The sequence below is a fragment of the Chionomys nivalis genome, chromosome 21, assembly GCF_950005125.1.
Source record: "Chionomys nivalis chromosome 21, mChiNiv1.1, whole genome shotgun sequence".
Lineage (NCBI taxonomy): Eukaryota > Metazoa > Chordata > Mammalia > Rodentia > Cricetidae > Chionomys > Chionomys nivalis.
The window spans coordinates 44,342,940-44,362,984 of record NC_080106.1 but is presented as its reverse complement, the minus strand read 5'-3'; the positions used below and the strand labels follow the sequence as shown (position 1 = coordinate 44,362,984).

Here is a 20,045-nt window from a genome sequence, read left to right as displayed (position 1 = left end):
TTCCAGAGTGACTGTACAAGTTTGGAACTTCTGCCGGCAATGAAGGAGTGTTCCCCTTCCTCCATATCCTCTTCAGCATAAGCTGTCATTTGTAATTTTTTGCTTTAGCCATTCTGGAAAGTGCAAGACAGAATCTTAGAGACATTTTGATTTGCATTTCCCAGATGACTAAGAATGTTGAACATTTCTTTAAGTGATTCTCAGTCATTTAAGAGTTCTCTGTTGAGAATTATTTGTTTATATCTGTACCCTATTTTAAAAATTGTATTACTTTGTTTTTTGGTGTCTAGTTTCTTGAGTTCTTTACATATTTTGGAACTCAGCCTTCTGTTGAATGTAGGGGTGGTAAAGATGCTTTCCTATTCTGTAGGCTGCCATTGTGTCCTGTTGACAGTGTCCTTTGCCTTATGTAAGCTTTTCAGTTTCATGAGTCAGAGGGGTCAAGGGCATCACAAAAAACCCACAGAATCAACTATCTTGGGCTCATAGGAGTTCACAGAGTCTGAACTAACAACCAGGGAGTCATCATGGAACCTACCTAGGCCCTCTACCTATATGTGACAGTTGTGTAGGCTGGCCTGCTTATGAACTCCTAACACTGGGGACAGGGCCTATCCCTAATGCTTTGGCTGCCATTTGGGAAGCTATTTTTTATACTGGACTGCCTTGCCCAGCCTTAATACTAGGGGAGGTGCTTAATCCTACTGCAACTTGATATGCCATGTTTTGTTGATGTGCATGGGAGGCCCGCCCCTCTCTGAAAATAAGGACGAAGATTAGATTGGTGCAGGCAGATGGGAGGTAGTAGAAAGGACCGGAGAGGAGGGAGGGGAAACTTCAGTCAGGACATAAAATAAAAAAAATTTAGTTAATCAAAAAGGAAGAAAAATAATTAACGGAAAATATTATTTTTATTTACTTAAAATAAAATTTGACTTTTTATTTTTAATATATTGAGCAATGACATAATTCATATTCATAGCAAAAAGAAAATTTAGACTCAGGGGAGCATCAGAGAGGGTATCCACACATGAGTAGATGTTATAAAAGCAGAATGCTTGCTCTTTCACTGATTTCATGCATAACACCCAAGGAAATGAGTCTGCCGTTCTGGTCGAGTTTCCTATCCATAAAATGGTGACACCAACTATGATGTTTTCACTCCCTTTTGCAGAGTGGCTTGATGATTGGCTAACCCGCTGTACTTCCAGATGTGGTCTTGTGAGTTTCAGGGATGGGAGGGGACAAGACTCATAGAACCTCAGGCAGGGTTTTATGGGTGGTACCCGCCTACTCGTTATTCCCATGCTCCCAGGTGAGGATATTTAAGAACGCCCATGTCCTTTGGATTTCTCCTATTGGCTGTTAGGATGATGGGATTCTGTCTCGGCTCCATTTCTGTGTATACTCCCTTCTTTCACATGCTGCTCCCATGACGTGCCAAGTGCTGCTAAGTACTGAGTTCTGTTTCTCTGAGAATCTTGACTCTCCTTGAATCTGAGTCCTGAACATTAGTTTTCTAGTCCCAATTCTCCTCTTTTCTTTATGACATTTTCTTATGAGTATTAACCTCAAGGAGAATGGAAATGAGAATTCTATGTTGACCTCTTCCTCTTTGGTTATTCTTCCTATTTCACATCCAAGTTGACTCAGTTAGCTTTTCACCAATGTGACAATATACCAACCTCATCCATTTATAAGAAAGAGGGGCTTATTTTAGCTTCCAGTTTCATGGTTTGAGTCTGTTGTTACTCTGTTCTCTCTCTGTAGGCTCATGTCAGTGCAGTACATCATGGTAAGTGGTACATGTCAGAGGCTGCCTGTTTACCCCACGGTGGCCAGGAAGGGAGCTGGGAGTTGAATGTCATTTAGGGTTCTGATATTCCTTCAAGCACAGGGTCCTAATAACTTAAGCTCTTTTATGTTCTCACATCTTAAAGGTACCAAAGCTGTCCAACAATGGTACATGTGTACCTTTGGGGAAGCATTCTGGTCCAAGTCACTAACTCTTAAACCAAAGGGACTGAAATAATAACTTGTATGCCAGTCTTGTGTTGTATTTGTTTTGGGGATTGAAGCAATGATCGAGTTCTACATCTTCTAATATTTTTTGTAAAACTTGCTTTATCTCTAAGTAAAGGCTGATGTTGCTTTGGGTCTACAATTCTTACCAGATGTCAAAGCCCACACTGTCTCTTTTTCTGTTCATCTTGTAACAGTCTTAATACTCCCTGAGGCAAGTGCTAGCACAGGCCGGAAAGCAAGGTCCAACACAGACTGCCTTTGGATATATCCCACCTACTAGCACCCTTTGCGGTGTTATGGCTTCTACCACGCTCTTATGTTTTCTCTATCCCTTTGTCCTATAGTTATTTTTTAATTTTATAATTGATGTGACAAAAATAAGGACTTACTATGCAATTGTTCTCATAATACAAGGGTGAGGAATTCATCCTACATAGGTCAACTGTTTAATCTATGTTAGTATTTAATCTGTGGAAAATGGAAGATACTTATTAAGGACCTTTTTATGCATTAATCATTGCATTCAGTGGCAAGGGAGATCAGCAATAGGCACAGCACACAGCTGTCCTTGAGGAGACAGAAATAGTCACTGAGACACAGCAACACAAGGCAACACGATGAGGCGGTATAAACCGCAGGCTTTGACTCTTAATTGCTCTACGGTGGTGGCGAGTGATGTAGCCGTCGGAGTCTAAACAACCTGAGATCACTCTGTGGGAAAGCGGGCATTCAAGTTTTGACAGGTGGTAAGTCTGAATAGTGCTGAGAAGAAAGGCCTGAAGCACAAGCAGAAGGAGCTGTTATTAAGAATGAGAGAGAGAGAGAGAGAGAGAGAGAGAGAGAGAGAGAGACAGACAGAGACAGAGACAGAGAGAGAGAGAGAGAACATCATGGCAGCCTTTTAGTGGCTATCAGATAGTCACATGATTTATGAGCTAGGTCACTCTAGAGAAAATTTCCCTTTACCAAGAAGGGAATCAGATAAGTCCTACATGTCTAAAATAAATGGCTTCTGAGGCCTGAAGAGTATGGGGAGATTTATTTGAGATGAGCTGAGAACACTCTAGAAATTTCTGTGTGCAGAGGGAGGGGTGTTTCCCTGTTGGTGCTGCTAAGAGAGCTTAGTCAGGTCTCTTGAAGTCCAGGGGAGGGAGCGCAAGCAGTGCCTTGGTTTCTGATAAAGAAAAGGCAAACAGACAGTGAGTCCGGTGTGGTGTTGCCAGGCAGAGGCGGCTGGGCGGCGCTTAGCTGCTGCCTCTGGGGATCATTTGAGTTTTCCGGGGAAGATGTGTAGCCAACTCACTTTTGATTGATGTAGGTCCCTCGTTAAGGGCTGCCCAGCAGCTGAACTAGTCTCAGTAGATAAAAAAGTTAATGGCAGCGCTTGGGCTGTGCTTGCCGGTTCGTGCCTAAGGTTGGAGCAGGGCTGAGATGACTGACTCAGGAATCTGAGGAAAGGCGCCTGTCCTTGACACTCTAAAGGCTTGCTACACCCAGATCCCGAGTCCTCTTGGCTCAGTGGCCAGAAAGGAAACTCTCCATTTCTCTCCTCATTCTCGATTTCCTCATTTTATTCAATCCCATGTTCCATGAACATGGGGATGCAAAGTTAGCTATTTGGGAAGGAAGGAAGGAAACGGCAGCGTCTCCTTCCCGAACTGTCGGTTTCAGCAGATGGGCAGATTAGCTGTGGATTCTAGCTCTATAGAGAGAAAAACTTTAAACCACATTTTCATACACAGCTGAGTTCTCCTTTCTCAGTTAAGAAGGCTTGCTGTGAGTTAAAGGAAGCTGATAAAAATCTCTGGGTGCTAGTCTAGGCGAGGCCTGATCTCATCCACGGAAATATTTCAGTAGTTTCCCAAAGCCGACCTTGTTGTTTCAGAGAAGAGATTTATGCTTGGCTTCTTCCAGAGACAGAAGTCCAAAGTTTTCTAGTTTTATTTCTGCTAATACATTTTCTACTTTCAAAATACACAGGATATGCTTCTTATTCTAAAATTCTCCCTCTCTGCGTATGTGTATGTGTCTGTGAGCGGGGGTCATGCTAGTTAGAGATCAGAGAGCAACTTTTTGGTGTTGGCCTCAGACTTCTTACCGTGTCTAATACTTTGGATCTGGGTTCCTTCCCTGCTGCACAGCAGGCTTCTGGAACTTCCACCTCTGCCTTCCATTTTGCTCCATTTTGCACAGGCACACTTGCATTGTAAATGCTGGGACTAGGAATCTGACTTTTCATGTGGGTTCTTGGGATCTGAACCCAGGTCATCCAGCATGCATGGTAAATAACTTTTGCGTTGTGTTTATGCACTGAGCTATGTCTTTGGCACTAAGATGGTGTTTTCCAAATCTATCCTTACAAGTATTTCAAAATGTAGGCATTATTGAAAATACTTATATTTTGTTCATTTGCATCTCAGTGTCGCTGCTTCTTCTCTAGAGAGTCTAGAAGCTTGTTAAGGGAAGTTGAGAGCGCACATAGTACAGCAGGTACTGTCAGCAGAGCTGCCTTCATGTTTGCACACTCTGCTTCTTCATATACAGTTTTCTCTCTCCCTTGAAAGTTTGAATCTGACTGCCTCTTTTTACTATAACAAAACACACTGGGAGAGTTGTTTTATAATGGGTTTATCTTATTGCACCATCCAGGAGGTATCACCCACCCTCAGGATAAGTGGCACCCTAACTTTCAACTTCTGAAAAGATCAGCATATCATGGTTGTAGTATGTGGTTAAGCCCATTCCTTGCCTCATGAGCCAGGAGAATGGGCAAGAGTCCCCAGTCTAAGCCGGGCAATGGTGGCACATGCCTTTAATCCCAGCACTCGGGAGGCAGAGGCAGGCGGATCTCTGCGAGTTCGAGACCAGCCTGGTCTACAGAGCTAGTTCCAGGACAGGATCCAAAGCCACAGAGAAACCCTGTCTCGAAAAACCAAAAAAAAAAAAAAAAAAAAAAAAGAGTCCCCAGTCTTTGGGGCGGTACTCCCCACAATCTAAGGGTTCCATCATGTCCCCTTAACACCTCTCTGGGAATCAAGAGTTCCACACACACGGCCTTCTTAGAGAAGGATATTCAATGTCCAAACGGTGACTCAGTCTTTCAAGGGCATCCCATCCTGTGCAGTTTTCATAGAGGAAATGGCTTGTCTGTTTTGTCTGCATATAGATTGTGTTTTAGATTGCCTTAAACTGATTTTCTCCACGTCATCCTCTTCATTTCCCTACAGATTTATTCTCCATATATTCTGCAGCTTCAACACATTCTGTTGGGTAATGAAGACCAACAGATCTATTTCTTGGCATAACGGTTTGGGTCTATGTTTCCCTCGTTAGAGCATACCTTTGCTCAGCTGGTTTTTCATTCATTATCATTTCTCTTAAGTGTATGAGAGCCTGGTTTTCTGCAGGTGTTTCTGGAATGGAATCAATGCTTCTCCAGAGGAGAACCCTGAAGCCTATCACAGTGTATTGGAAGGCTTCTTCAGTCTGTAGTCCGGAGCAAACTCAAGATGACAGCCTTCACAGTGGCACTGGTGGCTTAGAGATGATCTTCCTGAAACATGATTCAGTCTTTGTCATGGATCTGCCAAAGATCTAAACTGAGTGCTGTTTTTGTTTTCTTTTTTTCTTTTTCTTTCTTTCTTTCTTTTTTTCTTGCCTTTTACAGAGTTTGATTAATCAACAAGGAAATGAGATCATTTCCAGCGTGCTATGGTTTAGTCATTTTACCAAGCCTCTCTCTAGGATGTTGATTCTCAATGGAGCCATCAGATTTTTCCAAAGCAGAAAGTTGTTATTAATTCTAATAACTCACTGGTAATTGCATTAGCTGACACTGTCTTCTGTCCTTTAGATTTATTTCTCTCAATTAATCATCATGCTAACTCTTTGAAGTAGGGGGCACAATCAGTCCTATATTATAGAGGAAGAGGGAACACACGCAGAGTTAAATTTACTTGCTCAAGTTCTCACAGCTGGGAAGAGTGGTGATTGCAGCTAAATGATTATTCTGATAATGGCTGACACAGTCGATTATTTAATGCCACTTTTAACTGTTCACATTCCTCCAGTCAAGTAACGTTCTTAGAGGTGAATTTAAAATTCTCACCTACTTACGGGACAACCCTTTCTGCAAAAGCTATTGCTCAGACCTGAATTTTTCACCCTCCAATCGGAACGTGCAGATAATGATGCAGTAAAATCTTTTATGGGACACTCCTTGAGATTATTATATGCTCAGGGAGGGAACAAGATATATTTCCATAACTTCTGACTCCCAGAGAGTGTTTTCCTCCCCGTTCACAGCATAGGAGAGCTTGAGAACCTCATCTCCTGAGGAGGGAAACCTGCAATTATTTTCAGTCATCCCACAGCTCCCCGTCTTTTCATTTCTGTAAGAAGATGCAGACTCTTATGAATATTTTGCCATCCATCCTCACAGAGAGAGGGAGGGAAGTAAGTTTAAACAATTGCAAATTCCATTTCAGTCTTTTGTGCTCCCATAACTGTTGGGTCCCAACATGGCTTATAGCTCATCTTTTGAAACTGGGGAAACTAATGCTTTTCCTTGCCAAGTGCAAATCATATTTCTGGGTAAGAAAAGAAGAGAATCAAAGAAAACAAGCTGCAGATCTGCCACAGTCACCCGCGTTCTCAGCTGCAGGGAGAAAGGACCTTTGGGGAATTACTTGGCATTTAAGGCAAGTGACTCCTGAGGCAGCTGCCGAATGAAGCTGAGTATTGTGTTAAATGATTTTCTTCTGTGACCTTTATTACTAATGAATCTTCTTTAAGAAGCATTTAAAGAGTAAAAAGAAAGGTTGTTTTTATTAATCTTCTTTTTCTTTCCCCACAGAACCCAAAGAAATGGTGTCACCTGGCAAGAGAACTGCTGTGTTTCATGAAAATTCAGACCAAGGTAGTAATTCTTACTTAGAATTAATATTTTTATAGCCTGTTAGGCACATGGAACTGTTGGTTTTCTTTGATGACTGCGTTAAAACATTCAGAGTGTGTCACCAAACAGTCGTTTATTTATTTGAAGAGTCGAAAGAAGAAGCTGTGATGATGATCATATTCATAAAGTGGACAATAGTAATTAAAATACAGAATGGCTTACAAAAAACTGTAGAAAGTCACTAATTTCTGATATTATCTTTCATTTATATGAACAAAATCTCAAGGAACTTGAATTTTCTTTTCTGAAAATAACTAAAATTGGTGAATCACGTTTCCAAATGGCAGGCAGAGGGAGAAGGGTGGTTTCTGCCGGGATGCAGTGAGGGGGCCTTATCTTTTGTTATGCATTAGTCAGAAGGCTTTGCATGATACACTTTGAAGGTGCAAAACCATGTCAATACAGATTTCTGGAAAACATCAGGTTCTGTGAAGATACTCTTATACAAAGCACGTATTTTCTCTGGAAAGACCGAATTACATCATGCAGTGTTGAATAGCATGGTTGATTATGCTTAACAGATTGCATATTTAGCTGCTAAATTTTCAAATCGTCGTGTGATTTATTTACATATGTTGTCCTAAGAGTATGAAAACTCATGCAAATATTCTAATGGCATGTACATGAAAACAAAGTTAATATAGATGAAGGCATATGAAATGTATGTGTGCTACAGATAAAGCTTTTGCAGAAAAATTTCAGACGCGTTAGTATTGTGAACAGATTTAGTTGTATCTGTTGAATGTTATACTCTGATGGAGCCATTCTGAGGTGTGTATATGATTGCATACCAATTGTAACTAATTGGCTTTTATATTTGATTAGTTGTTGAATATACCAAACCCAAATGAGAACTGAAATTAAGATAGAATTTTAAATTTAATGGACATCAATAGAAAAACTGTTTCTGGACTTTGATTTTCAGTTGGCCAAAATTAAATTATTAAATTGCATTATAGATGAAGGTATTTTTGCTTATTTTTGGCCTTTTTTGATTCTGAAAGGGAGAACCAAACCCCTCCCCCAAGAAAACTTCGATTTCGTAAAGGAGATGTTTGAGCCATAGTCTTCTATTGACATTAATATGTTTTCAAAACTTAAAATTTGTGCCTTGGGATGAATCCCAAGGTTCAGGAATCCTTAGAGAAGAGTGGGTGGAGAGAGATAAAGGCAGAGGATGCTGTGAAAGCCCATCTTCTGAGCATGGTGTGGTGTTGCGCACACGAACTCGAGTAGCTATGCTCACCCAACAAAACCCCTGGGCAGATTCAATCCAAGGAAAACCTTCCAGCATGGAGGAGGAACGGCTCCTGAGGTCACACCCCAAGCTGAGGAGCGAGTGGCAGGTGCAGACTGGCAGGTGCGCGTCAGTTTTCTTCAGGACTATGTCCCTTGATAGGCTGCCGTGCTCCAGTGGATGGTTCCACAGTCATGCGCGCGGTTCCTGCACTAGGTCAACTCACTGGGATTATAAAAGAGTTATGAAGGAGTGAGGGGAAGAGAGAGGGAAGGGGAGAGAGGATCAGAGGGAGTGGGAGATAGAGAATGAAACAACATTTTCAAATCCTTAATTAAATCATTTGATGGCTGCATTTTGCTTCCAGTCATTCCCTGTGAGTCTCCAGAGAGGAACATAAGAACCACGTACACCTAGATAATATGCAGAAGATGCTGAAGTTGAACAGAGTGATGCTGATGAGTGATGGAGTCTTGGGGGGATGATAGACAAGCACCTGTCTAAGGGGAGCCAGTCGAAGATGGTAGGGTGGGCAGGGGAAGCATGCTGGTTGAGGGAACCGGGAAGGAGGGTACTGGATCCATGGGTTACAGGTATGAAAACACAGAATGAGGAAAAGAAGCCTGTCCAGATATATTTATGTGATTTCTTCCTTCTGCTGCTTCTCAGAGGTCCATACATACTAATATATTCAATTTATTAGCTGTTTATCTGATTGATCTATCATGTGGAGAAACTTTGAATGAATGTAGTAGAGGAAGAGTTAGGGTTAGGGAGGGAGGTCCCATCCGCATGGTAAGATCAGAGCAATGGGACTTGTTTCTTTCCTTTTGTCAGACCAAGGTGCTTCATAGAGTAACAAAGTCTAAGGTTTTAGTGGGCAAAATCCCCAAGGAAATCATGGTCCTGGATATATTTCAATGGTATCAGGGTGAGAGGCAGGTGCAGAATGGCTTAGGATGGGAGAACTGATGTGGAGAAGTGAGCTAATACCTGATTTCTTGGAGTCCTTTGGAGTCTTTTACAGTATTCTTCTTTTCCTTTTTTCTTTCTTTCTTTTTTTCCTTGGAGCTCATTTTGTAGATCAGGCTAGTCTCAAGCTCACAGAAATCCACTTGCCTCTGCTTCCTGGGTCCTGAGATTAAATCATATGCCACCACCTCCTGGTTGACAGTATTCCTCTTAAGACAATGAGCAGTCATGTGTAGATGCTCTGCCCCTGTTGGCTCACCTGGGAAATGTGTATATAAGTGTGAGTACTATGTAATGGAGATAGTCCCACATGATGACTGACACGCTGCGGGTTTTGTTTAGGATTAACTGCCAGTGGGCTCTGAGTGCAATCTGTCGGATTAGAAGGAAACACTATGAGTGTATTATAAAGGATGCTTAAATTTGCATGTATTATTGCACTATTTCATTCTGACATGTAGTTATAATATTCTTTTTTGTTAAGTTTCTATTTTTATTGATTTTTATTGAGCTCTACATTTTTCTCTGCTCCCCTCCCTGCTTCTTCCCTCCCCTTCAACCCTCTCCCAAGGTCCCCATGCTCCCAATTTACCCAGAGGATCTTGTCTTTTTCTACTTTCTACTTCCCATGTAGATTAGATCTGTGCATGTCTCTCTTAGGAGCCTCATTGTTGTCTAAGTTCTCTGGGATTGTAATTTGTGGGCTGATTTTCTTTGCTTTATGTTTAAAAACCACTTATGAGTGAGTAAATGTGATAATTATCTTTCTCACTCAAAATGCTCTTTTCTAGCTTCATCCATTTTTCTGCAAAATTTAAGATGTCATTATTTTTTCTGCTGTGTAGTACTCCATTGAGTAAATGTACCATATTTTCCTTATCCATTCTTCGGTCAGGGGGAATTTAGGTTGTTTCCAGGTTTTGGATATGGCAAACAAAGCTGCTATGAACATAGTTGAGCACATGTCCTTGTGGCACGATTGAGTATCCTTTGGATATATACCCAAAAGTGGTATTACTGGGTCTTGAGGAATTTTGTTTCCTAATTTTTTGAGAAATCACCACATTAACATCCAATGGGGCTGTACCAGCTTGCATTCTCAACAGCAATGCAGAAGTGTTCCCTTTTCCCCACAACCTCTCCAGCGTTATCATCAGTGTTTTTGATCTTGGCCATTCTTACAGGTGTAAGATGGAATCTCAGAGTTGGTTGATTTGCATTTCTCTGATGATTAAGGATGTTGAACATTTTCTTAAGTGTCTTTCAGCCATTTTAGATTCCTCTGTTGAGAGTTCTCTGTTTAGGTCTGTACTCCATTTTTTTTTTATTAGATTATTTGTTCTTTCGATGACCAATTTCTTGAATTCATTGTACATTTTGGAGATCAGACCTCTGTCTGATATGGGGTTGGTGAAGATCTTTTCCTGTTCTGTAGGCTGTCGTTTTGTCTTGTTGACCATGTCTTTTGCTTTACAGAAGCTTTTCAGTTTCAGGAGGTCCCATTAATTAATTATTTCTCTCGGTGTCTGTGCTGCTGAGGTTATATTTAGGAAGTAGTCTCATGTGCCAATGCATTCACGTGTTCTTCCCACTTTCTCTTCTATAAGGGTCGGTGTGGCTGGCTTTATGTTGAGGTCTTTGATCCATTTGGACTTGAGTTTTGTGCATGGTGATAGATATGGGTCTGTTTTCATTCTTCTACATGTTGAAATTCAGTTATGCCAACACTATTTGTTAAATATGCTTTCTTTTTCCATTTGATTTTTTTTTTTTTGCTTCTTTGTCAAAAATCAGGCGTTCGAAGGTGTGTGGATTAATATCTGGGTCTTCCATTTGATTCCACTGATCCTTCTGTCTTTTCTTATGCCAATACCAGGCTGTTTTCAGTACTATAGTAATAGAGTTTGAAGTCAGGGATTGTGATGCCTCTGGAAGTTCTTTTATTGTACAGGATTATTTTTGCTATCCTGAGTTTTTTGCTTTTCCATATGAAGTTGAGTACCGTTCTTTTGAGGTCTTTGAAGAATTTTCCTGGGATTTTGATGGCCATTGCATTGAATCTGTAGATTGCTTTTGGTAAGATTGCCATTTTTACTATGTTAATTCTGCCTACCCAAGAACATGAGAGATCTTTCCACTTTCTGGTGTCTTCTTCAATTTCTTTCTTCAAAGATTCGATTTTCTGTATTTTTTTAATATTTTTTCATCAATGTTCATGAGAGAGATTGGTCTGTAATTCTCTTTCTTAGTAATGTCTTTCTGTGGTTTGGGTATCAGGGTAATTGTAGCCTCATAAAAAGAGTTTGGCATTGTTATTTCTGTCTCTATTGTGTGAAATTACTTGAGGAATATTAATATTAGTTCTTCTTTGACAATTTTGTATAATTCTGAGCTGAAAGCACCTGGTCATGGGCTTTTTTTGGTTGGGAGACTTTTGATAACTGTTTCTGTTTCTTCAGCAGTTATAGATCTGTTTAATTTGCTTATCTGGTCTTGATTTAATTTTGGTAAGTGATATTTATCCAGAAAGTTGTCCATTTTCGAATTTTGTGGAGTACAAGTTTTTGAAATATGATGATTCTCTGTATTTCCTGTGTCTGTTGTTATGCCCCCCCTTTCATTTCTGATTTTGTTAATTTGGATAATCTCTCTCTGCCTTTTGGTTAGTTTGGATAAAGACTTGTCTATTTTGTTGATTTTCTCGAAGAACCAACTCTTTGTCTCATTGATTCTTTGTCTTGTTTTCTTTGTTTCTATTTTGTTGATTTCATCTCTCAATTTGATTATTTCCTACTGTCTAGTTCTCTTGGGTGAGTTTGCTTCTTTTTGTTCTAAAGTTTTCAAATGTTCTTGTAATTCACTAGTGTGAGATGTTTCCAGCTTCTTTATGTAAGTATTTAGTGCTATGAACTTTCCTCTTAACTTTGCTTTTATTGTGTCCCCTAAATTTGGGGATGATGTGTGGTCATTTTCATTAAATTTTTGGAAGTCTTTAATTTCTCTCTTTATTTTTTCCTTGACCTATTGATGATTCAGGCGAGCATTGTTTAATTACCATGTGTTTATGGGCTTTCTGAAATTAATATTGCTGTTGACTTCTAGTTTTAAACCACGATGATCTAGTAAGATACTTTGGGTTATTCCAATTGTTTTGTATTTGTTGAGGTTTGTTTGTTACCAAGTATGTGGTCAATTTTTGAAAGGGTTCCATGAGGTACTGAGATGAAGGTATTTTTTTTTTCTGTTTGGATGGAATATTCTATAGATGTCTGCTAAGTCCATTTGAGTCATAACATCTGTTAATTCCCTTATTTCTCTGTTCATTTTTTTTGTCTGACTGACCTGTCCAGTGGTGAGAGTGGAGGGTTGAAACCTCTCACTATTACTGTGTGGGGTTTAATGTATGATTTAAGCTTTAGAAGTGTTTCTTTTATTTATGAGGGTTCCCTTGTATTTGGGGCACAGATATTCAGTGTTGAGATTTCCTCTTGATGGATTTTTCCTGTGACTAATATGAAATGTCCTTCTTGTCTCTTTTGATTGATTTTAGTTTGAAGTCTATTTTGTTAGATATTAGGATAGCTACACCAGCTTGTTTCTTGGGTCCATTTGATTGGAATATTTTTTCCCAACCCTTTATTCTGAGATGATGTCTGTCTTTGAGGTTGAGGTGTGTTTCTTGTATGCAGAAGAAGAATGAATTCTGTTTTCGTATCCAATGTGTTAGCCTGTGCCTTTTTATAGGTGAGTTGAGTCCACTTATATTAAGGGATATTAATGACCAGTGATTGCTATCTCCTGTTAATTTATTTTTCATTGTTGGTGATGTTAATTTTTGTGGTTTTCCCTTCTTTGGGATTTTCTGCTATGAGACCATCAATTGTCTGTGTTTTTGTTGATGTAGCCAACTTCCTTGGGTTGAAGTTTTTCTTCTAGTATTTTGTGTAGGACTGGGTTTGTGGCTAGGTATTGGTTAAATCTGGTTTTGTCATGGAATATCTTATTTTGTCCTTCTATGGTGATTAAAAGTTTTGCTGGGTATAGTAGTCTGTGCTGGCATCCATGGTATCTTAATGTCTACATAACACTTCACGACCTTCTGGCTTTCATTGTCTCCAATGAAAACTCAGATGTAATTTCATAGGTCTGCCTTTATATGCTACTTGCCCTTTTTATCCTTTGCAACTTTTAATATTCTTTCTTTACTCTGTATGTTTAGTGTTTTGATTATTATGTGGTGGGAGGTCTATTTATTTGGATCCAGTCTATTTGGTGTTCTGTAAGCTTTTTGTATCTTTATAGGTACATATTTCCTTAGGTTGCAAAAGTTTTCTTCTATGATTTTGTTAAATATATTTTATGTGCTTTTGAGTTGAACTTCTTCTATACCTATTATTCTTAGGGTTTGTCTTTTCATGTTGTTTCATATTTCCTGGATATTTTGGGTTAAGTTTTTGTTAGATTTAATGTTTTCTTTAACTGATGAGTCTATTTCCTCTATTGTATCTTCAGTGCTTGAGATTCTCTCTTCCATCTCTTGCATTCTGCTGTTTATGTTTGTGTTTGTGGTTCCTGGTTCCTGATCATTTTGTCATGATTTCTGTTTCTATAATTCCCTCAGCTTGTGTTTTATTTTATTGTTTCTATTTCAGTTTTCAAGTGTTGAATAGTTTCTTTCATATGTTTGATTGCTTTTTCTTGGTTTTCTTTAAGGGATTTGCTGATGTCTTCCAATTTTTTGTTTGTCTTTTCCTCCATTAATTTGAGGGAATTTCTCATTTCCACTTTAAGGGTTTCAAACATTTTCCTGAAGTTATATTTTAGGTCATTTTCTTCTGCTTCATCTACATTTGGTTGTTCAGAGCTTGCTTTTGTAGGGTCTTTACGTTTTACTGTGGTATTGTGTTGCTCTTTGTGGTGTAGTGTGTGATCTTACCTTTTCTACTCATCTTTTCCTCTAATAGGTGTGGTTGAGGCTGTCTGTGATTCTGTTGTTTCACCTTCTAGGTGCCAGTGGATCCAAGGCTCATATGGTTGCTTCTTGTGGTACAGTCAGTATCACAGTTCTAGTTACCACATTGGTCTCTCTGTTTCTGGAGGTCGCTCAGCACTCCTGGGATTTGCTCCACTCCCTTGGAGTTTTCTGTCTCAGGCCTGCTCTGTCCTAGGTAGTTGGCTCAGACCTGTTTCTGTAAATGTCCCTGGTCTGGATCTATTCCTGCAGAGGTCCCTGGCTTGGGGTTGGTCCTGTAAAGGACTCTGGCTCCAGTCTTTTCCCTTAGAGTTCCCAGGCTTGGGTGTGTCCAGACCTGCAGAGGACTTGGCTCATTCTTACTCCCTAAGAGGTCCCTGACTCATGTTCAGACCTGCAGAGTTTCTGATTCCTGCCTATTCCCTTTGACATCTGAGACCAACACCCAGACCCACAGAGGTCCTGGCTCAGGCCTACTCCCTCTGAGGTCCCAGACTCATGCCTGGACCAGCAGAGATCTCTGGTTCCTGCCTACTCCCTCAGAGGTCCCAGATTTATGCCCAGACTCACATAGGCCTTGGCTCAGGCCTATTTCCTCAGAGGTCCTAGACTCACACCCAGATCCACAGGGGTCTTGGCTTAGGTCTACTCCCTTGAGGGTCCCAGATTCATGTTTGTTCCTGCACCTGCAGTGGTCTCTAGCTCTGCCTCACTCGCTCAGTGTTTGCTCCTCTATACCTGTTTCTGTGGAGTTTGCTGTCTCAGGTCTGCTGTGGCCCAGGTTGCTGGCTCAGTCCTGGTCTGCAAATGTCCCTGGACTGGATCCACTGCTACTCCCATGGAACTTACTTTCTCAGGCCCACTCTGACCTAGGTAGCTGGTTCAGTCTCACTCCTGTGGAGCTCACTGCTTCAGGCCTGCTCTGGCCTAGGTTGCTGGCCCAGTCCTGCTTCCACAAATGACCCTGGTTTGGGTTTGCTCCTGCTCTCATGGATTCACTTTCTGAGGTTGCTGGTTCAGTCCATAATATTCATAATTTGTAACCCAAAAGTAGAGGCAATTATTCAAGTCAAAATGTTATTTTCTGTACATCTTGTGTGTGTATTACATGTATATATATATATTACACATGTATATGTTATATATATATTATATAACATATAGTTACTACAGAGTACATTGATGTGTAATATATGCAATAACACATTCAGTGTCAGAGTGAGATGTGCTCTTAATATCCACTATAAGTCAGAAGACAAGTCACTTGACAACTTCACCAAGAACAGGTTCAAAATTATTCTCCCCACTCTCATTTTTACTGTTTATGTATGCATTTTTGATAAGTTCATACAATGTGTACAGTGTATTTTTATTTTAATCAGATTTGTCCTTTCTGTCCTCCAACTCCTCACATGTCCCTCCATATTTCTTCTCAAAATCATGACTTCCTCTGTAAGTTTATGTTACATATAAAGAGAGGGATTGGCTAATATATGACCTATTGAGTCACGATAGCATTCTTCACATGCACAAGAGGTAAAGGGCTGATTAATTGGGCATGGGCAACCTATCAGGGGACTTGTCTCTTTCTTCAGTTCCTCTGGTAGGGAGTGGTGGACAGGAGGGTGCTTTGTGCTTGCAACCTAGCCAGGGGTGCTGAACAGCAAAACACCTGGCTCAGTGTGAGACCCTGTCTCAAAAAGCCCAATAAACTGGAGAGTCATGGGGGGGAGGTGTCCATTGTGCTCTAGCCTTCACACACAAGCTTATTTGCATGCATAGTGGCACACTCATGTACACACACACACACACACACACACCACAATCACCACAATTACCCTTCTGAGATCTTTGTCTTATTATAGCTCTCTCTCTCTCTCTCTCTCTCTCTCTCTCTCTCTCTCTCTCTCTCTCTCTCTGTGTGTGTGTGTGTGTCCCTGTCTGTCTGCCTCTCTCACATTGCAATCACGTATCACTGCTTAGACAAAGGTTCTCTCACAGTCTCTTTGACTCCCACTGGCTTGCATATGCCCTTCTGTTCCCATGTATACATCTCTACCATTTTATATAAAGGCATATGTAATGGGGCTTTTCTTTCTCTCAATATCATTTTGAATATATGCCTACCTGCTATTTACTTTCACTCCAACCTGTAAGTATAGATTCTCTTTGAATGAATATGCATGCTCTTTAAGTCTCCACGATTTTCACTGAAGGAATATTTAAAGGCTGAAAATTTCCTTTATAGCATGCGATCTAAGATTTAGCTTTGCTCTGTGCTAATCAGGCTTACCTTGAGAGGATACTCTATTTTTATCACTTCTTTTCCCTTATAGTAAAATCACAGTGGAAATCCAGTGATTTATGAAGCCATGAGTGGAGCCCACTTCTGGGCCATAGGGAAATGGCATAGTCCCATTCCCCACTGGCTGTGGGCTGCCTTGCACGTGTCATTGATGAAAAATTCAACCTGAGTTACTCAGCAAAGTCACACTGGCCCAAGGAAAAATTGGTGTCTTTTGAGACCTGTTGCTATTTCATATCTTACCCAAAAATCAATTAAAAAGTAAATTATATTTATTTATTAATATATTAATTTAATTTCTACCTGCTGTGCTCACAAATGCCTTAGCTGAAGTAGGGACACACATCTAGAAATAGAGAGTACCTTCCTGTTTTACACAGCTTTGCACACACCTGAATGAAGAACATTCTCTCTCTCTCCAACACGCACACGCACACATACACATGCACGCATGCACGCATGCATGTACACACACAGAATTATCTGTCAGGGTATTTATTTTTTCACAAGCATTCCAACTTCTTCTGTGAGCTCTAGATCACCATTAGGCAGATGGCTAGAGACCTGTAAGGACAGCTCCAGCACTGGTTTCAGAGGTTTTAGATCACCGATACTTGTGGAATCACAAAGATGAGTTTCATGGCCATTTCGAGTGTGCCAATTTGTGGATATGCAGGATGAGAGGAAATACCCCCTGCTCTATGGTACCCGAATGCTGGATGTGAAGCCTGGGGTGTGGTAGGGCTGTTTGAGAAGCTAAAGGAGAGCTTGATGAGTTGGGGTTCCCATCATCATCATCCAAAGAAGGACTGAGGGAAGTGGTTTCTTTAAGGATCAGCAGAGGGAATAATCCTGAAGGAGTATCAATTGAAAATTAAACACTTGGGCTGAAATTAATAATTTGTCATGTTGGCCTTTCCCATATATATGTGCTTAGTTGTGTACCATGTTTATATATGTTCTAAATATTCTCTGGATGGTCAGTGTAGTCTCTTGCTAAATGCATTAAGACTTTTAAAATAATGCCACTAGGTGTCAGCAACAACCTCTGAGGGTTCCTGTGACCTTTGTGACAATCTGAAACTGTTAGAACATCACGTGTGAAAACAGCTCTTATCTCAAAGGTTTAAGCCTTACTCCAAACTGCACAGAGTAGAATCATGAACAGGTAAAGTCTTATGAGATTGTTTTAAACTCATTTCTGCTCGTAGTTACTGTAATCTTCCCCCAGCTGTTCCTCATTTCCATGGACTTGTGAGGTCTGAGCATCTTTTCAGCAGATGTGTCTGATGTTAGAGCTCCATTTCTGCACAGATACTCTGAGTGTTACATTAGCGTATAAGCATTGGCTCTTTGGCTTTTTATTTTCATTGTTTTTTTTTTTAGATGTGTATTTTACAGCTATCAAACATCAGAAGACAGTACAGCATTAATTTTTCAACACCCACATCTGTGTCCCGTTCATTTGCCAATGTCTAAAATGTTCAGAATCTGTGCTCTGTTATTGCACAGAACTCAGAACATTTAGAAAGACAGCGCACAGAATTATGGGCGCTTTCTCACCAATTGACAAAATAACATGGAATGAGGGAAAATTATATGGTCTGCGAATTACGGTCTATAATTTAGGCCTTAACAAGGTAGATAAAATATATTAAAGTTTCATTTATAGATGATAATATGAAACCACATCTTGTTGGTGTTCTTGGATGGGATTTATTTAGTGATGCGGATAGTATTTGCTCAGATTAGGTTCCATCAACAAGACTCAGGCCAGACTCTCAGATTTCCGGTGCCGTAGATGCCTGTCTCTCAACCAAGAATCAAGAAGATTTATAAACAGTAAAATATCTAGACTTCTTTCCATTTCACTTCTTCAGAAAATTTTTTGACATAAGTTGCATTTAAAAACATTTAAACAAGCCGGGCGGTGGTGGCGCACGCCTTTAATCCCAGCACTTGGGAGGCAGAGGCAGGTGAATCTCTGTGAGTTCGAGACCAGCCTGGTCTACAAGAACTAGTCCCAGGACAGGCTCCAAAACCACAGAGAAACCCTGTCTCGAAAAACCAAAAAAAAAAAAAAAAAAAAACCATTTAAACAAAAGCTGTCAAGGGAATATAAAGAGAATCCCTTTCCTATAGAAAATTCTAGCTATGACTATACTAATGTAAAATCGCCTCTTTTTTAAAAAACAAAATTTCAAAATGTGATAGTTATAGCTGTTAACAGTGAGATGGGCTAAATGACTTAGTACACGGGCTGGAGAAAGAATTGCTTCATACTGAAGTTGTTCATTTGTGAACCTCTAGTTTAACTTGTAAGAGGAACACTGAGTTTATTTGAGTTTGCTTATCTATTTTAGAAGCAGTAGTAAAAGCTGAGATTTTCCCCAACACGGTGGCTGTTAGTTTTAATTATATTCACAGGTGATAAAATCATGCTGCAATTACTTGACCCAGATAATGTCCTCACCAGAAGAAGATACAGGGGGCAAGTGCTGTGCACACATGAGAGGCACATTATTAGCCAGCCTTGAACCTGGGGTGGAAGTGTGCAGCTTGCTGGCTCTGTAATGGCCCAGCCTGTGATTCCCCTGCCTATCCTTAAGTAAAAGAGGTCAATGCTGAGATCTGATGGGGGATCTGTCTGTGTGTGATGTATGTGCGATATAGAGACTGCCACTTTCAACCTGACTTTACAGGAAGCTAGTCTTCCGTCAAATGCATGCATATATGTCTCCTTTTTAATCACAACATTTTATTGAGCCATGAGTACATCTTTGTATAGTATGTATGGCAATTTAGTGTATACATGTAGCATATTATAGTCTAATAAATGTGATTCCTTCATTTATCATTTTTATGTGGGGGAATTCCAGCCCTCCTGGCTATTGTGAAATGTATCCATTGGTTACCCTACTATGACAAACAAGAACAGGAGCTCTGACACTATGGCTGCTTTCTAGAGTCTTTATTTGGACTCTGTTCCATCTCTCTTAACCCTGCCTTTCCAAGTCTCCAGTTTCCCCAGAGGACATGTGACATTTGTTTTTCTGTGTCTGGCTTATTTCACATGGAATAATGCCCCCCCCCAATTTCATGCACGTTGCTTCAAATGATAGGATTTTGTTATTTTTATGGTGGAAATATGCCATTGTCCCTATTCATGGAATGCCATCTGGGTTGAGTCTGTATTTTGCCCGTTGTGCACAGGGCTGGAATGAACAGGCGACTGCAAGAATATTCTTGATGTAACCATTTCATTTCCTTTGGCTGCGGGCCCAGCGATGGAATTGCTGGGTCATACAGAGGATCTATTTCTAGTTTCCCGAAGCATTGCCCCTCTGTTTCTCATAATGGCCGTTCTAATTTACAACTTCACCAATAGTGTATGCACTCCTTTTTCTCCACGTCCTTGGCCACATTTGTTAATTTCTGTCTTTTTAATGATAGCCATCCTGAGTCAGATGCTGTCTCATTCAGGTTTTGCTTTCCCTTCCTTAATCATGTGTCTCTTCTCAACCAATTCATTTGACTGTTCATGTAATTGGACTAAGACAAAATACGGAAAGGATCA

At 40.3% G+C, this 20,045-nt stretch overlaps 1 protein-coding gene across 5 annotated transcripts in view; it reads left to right on the top strand.

Moving 5' to 3' along the window:
- The window catches only part of Inpp4b (inositol polyphosphate-4-phosphatase type II B), a 789,563-nt gene that overhangs the window by 136,081 nt on the left and 633,437 nt on the right, over positions 1-20,045 (top strand). For all 5 annotated transcript variants that reach the window (XM_057753361.1, XM_057753359.1, XM_057753358.1 and 2 more), the window contains exon 2: positions 6,881-6,943. The gene's annotated coding sequence lies outside the window, so the exon portion shown is untranslated. The remainder of the gene's footprint in view (positions 1-6,880; positions 6,944-20,045) is intronic.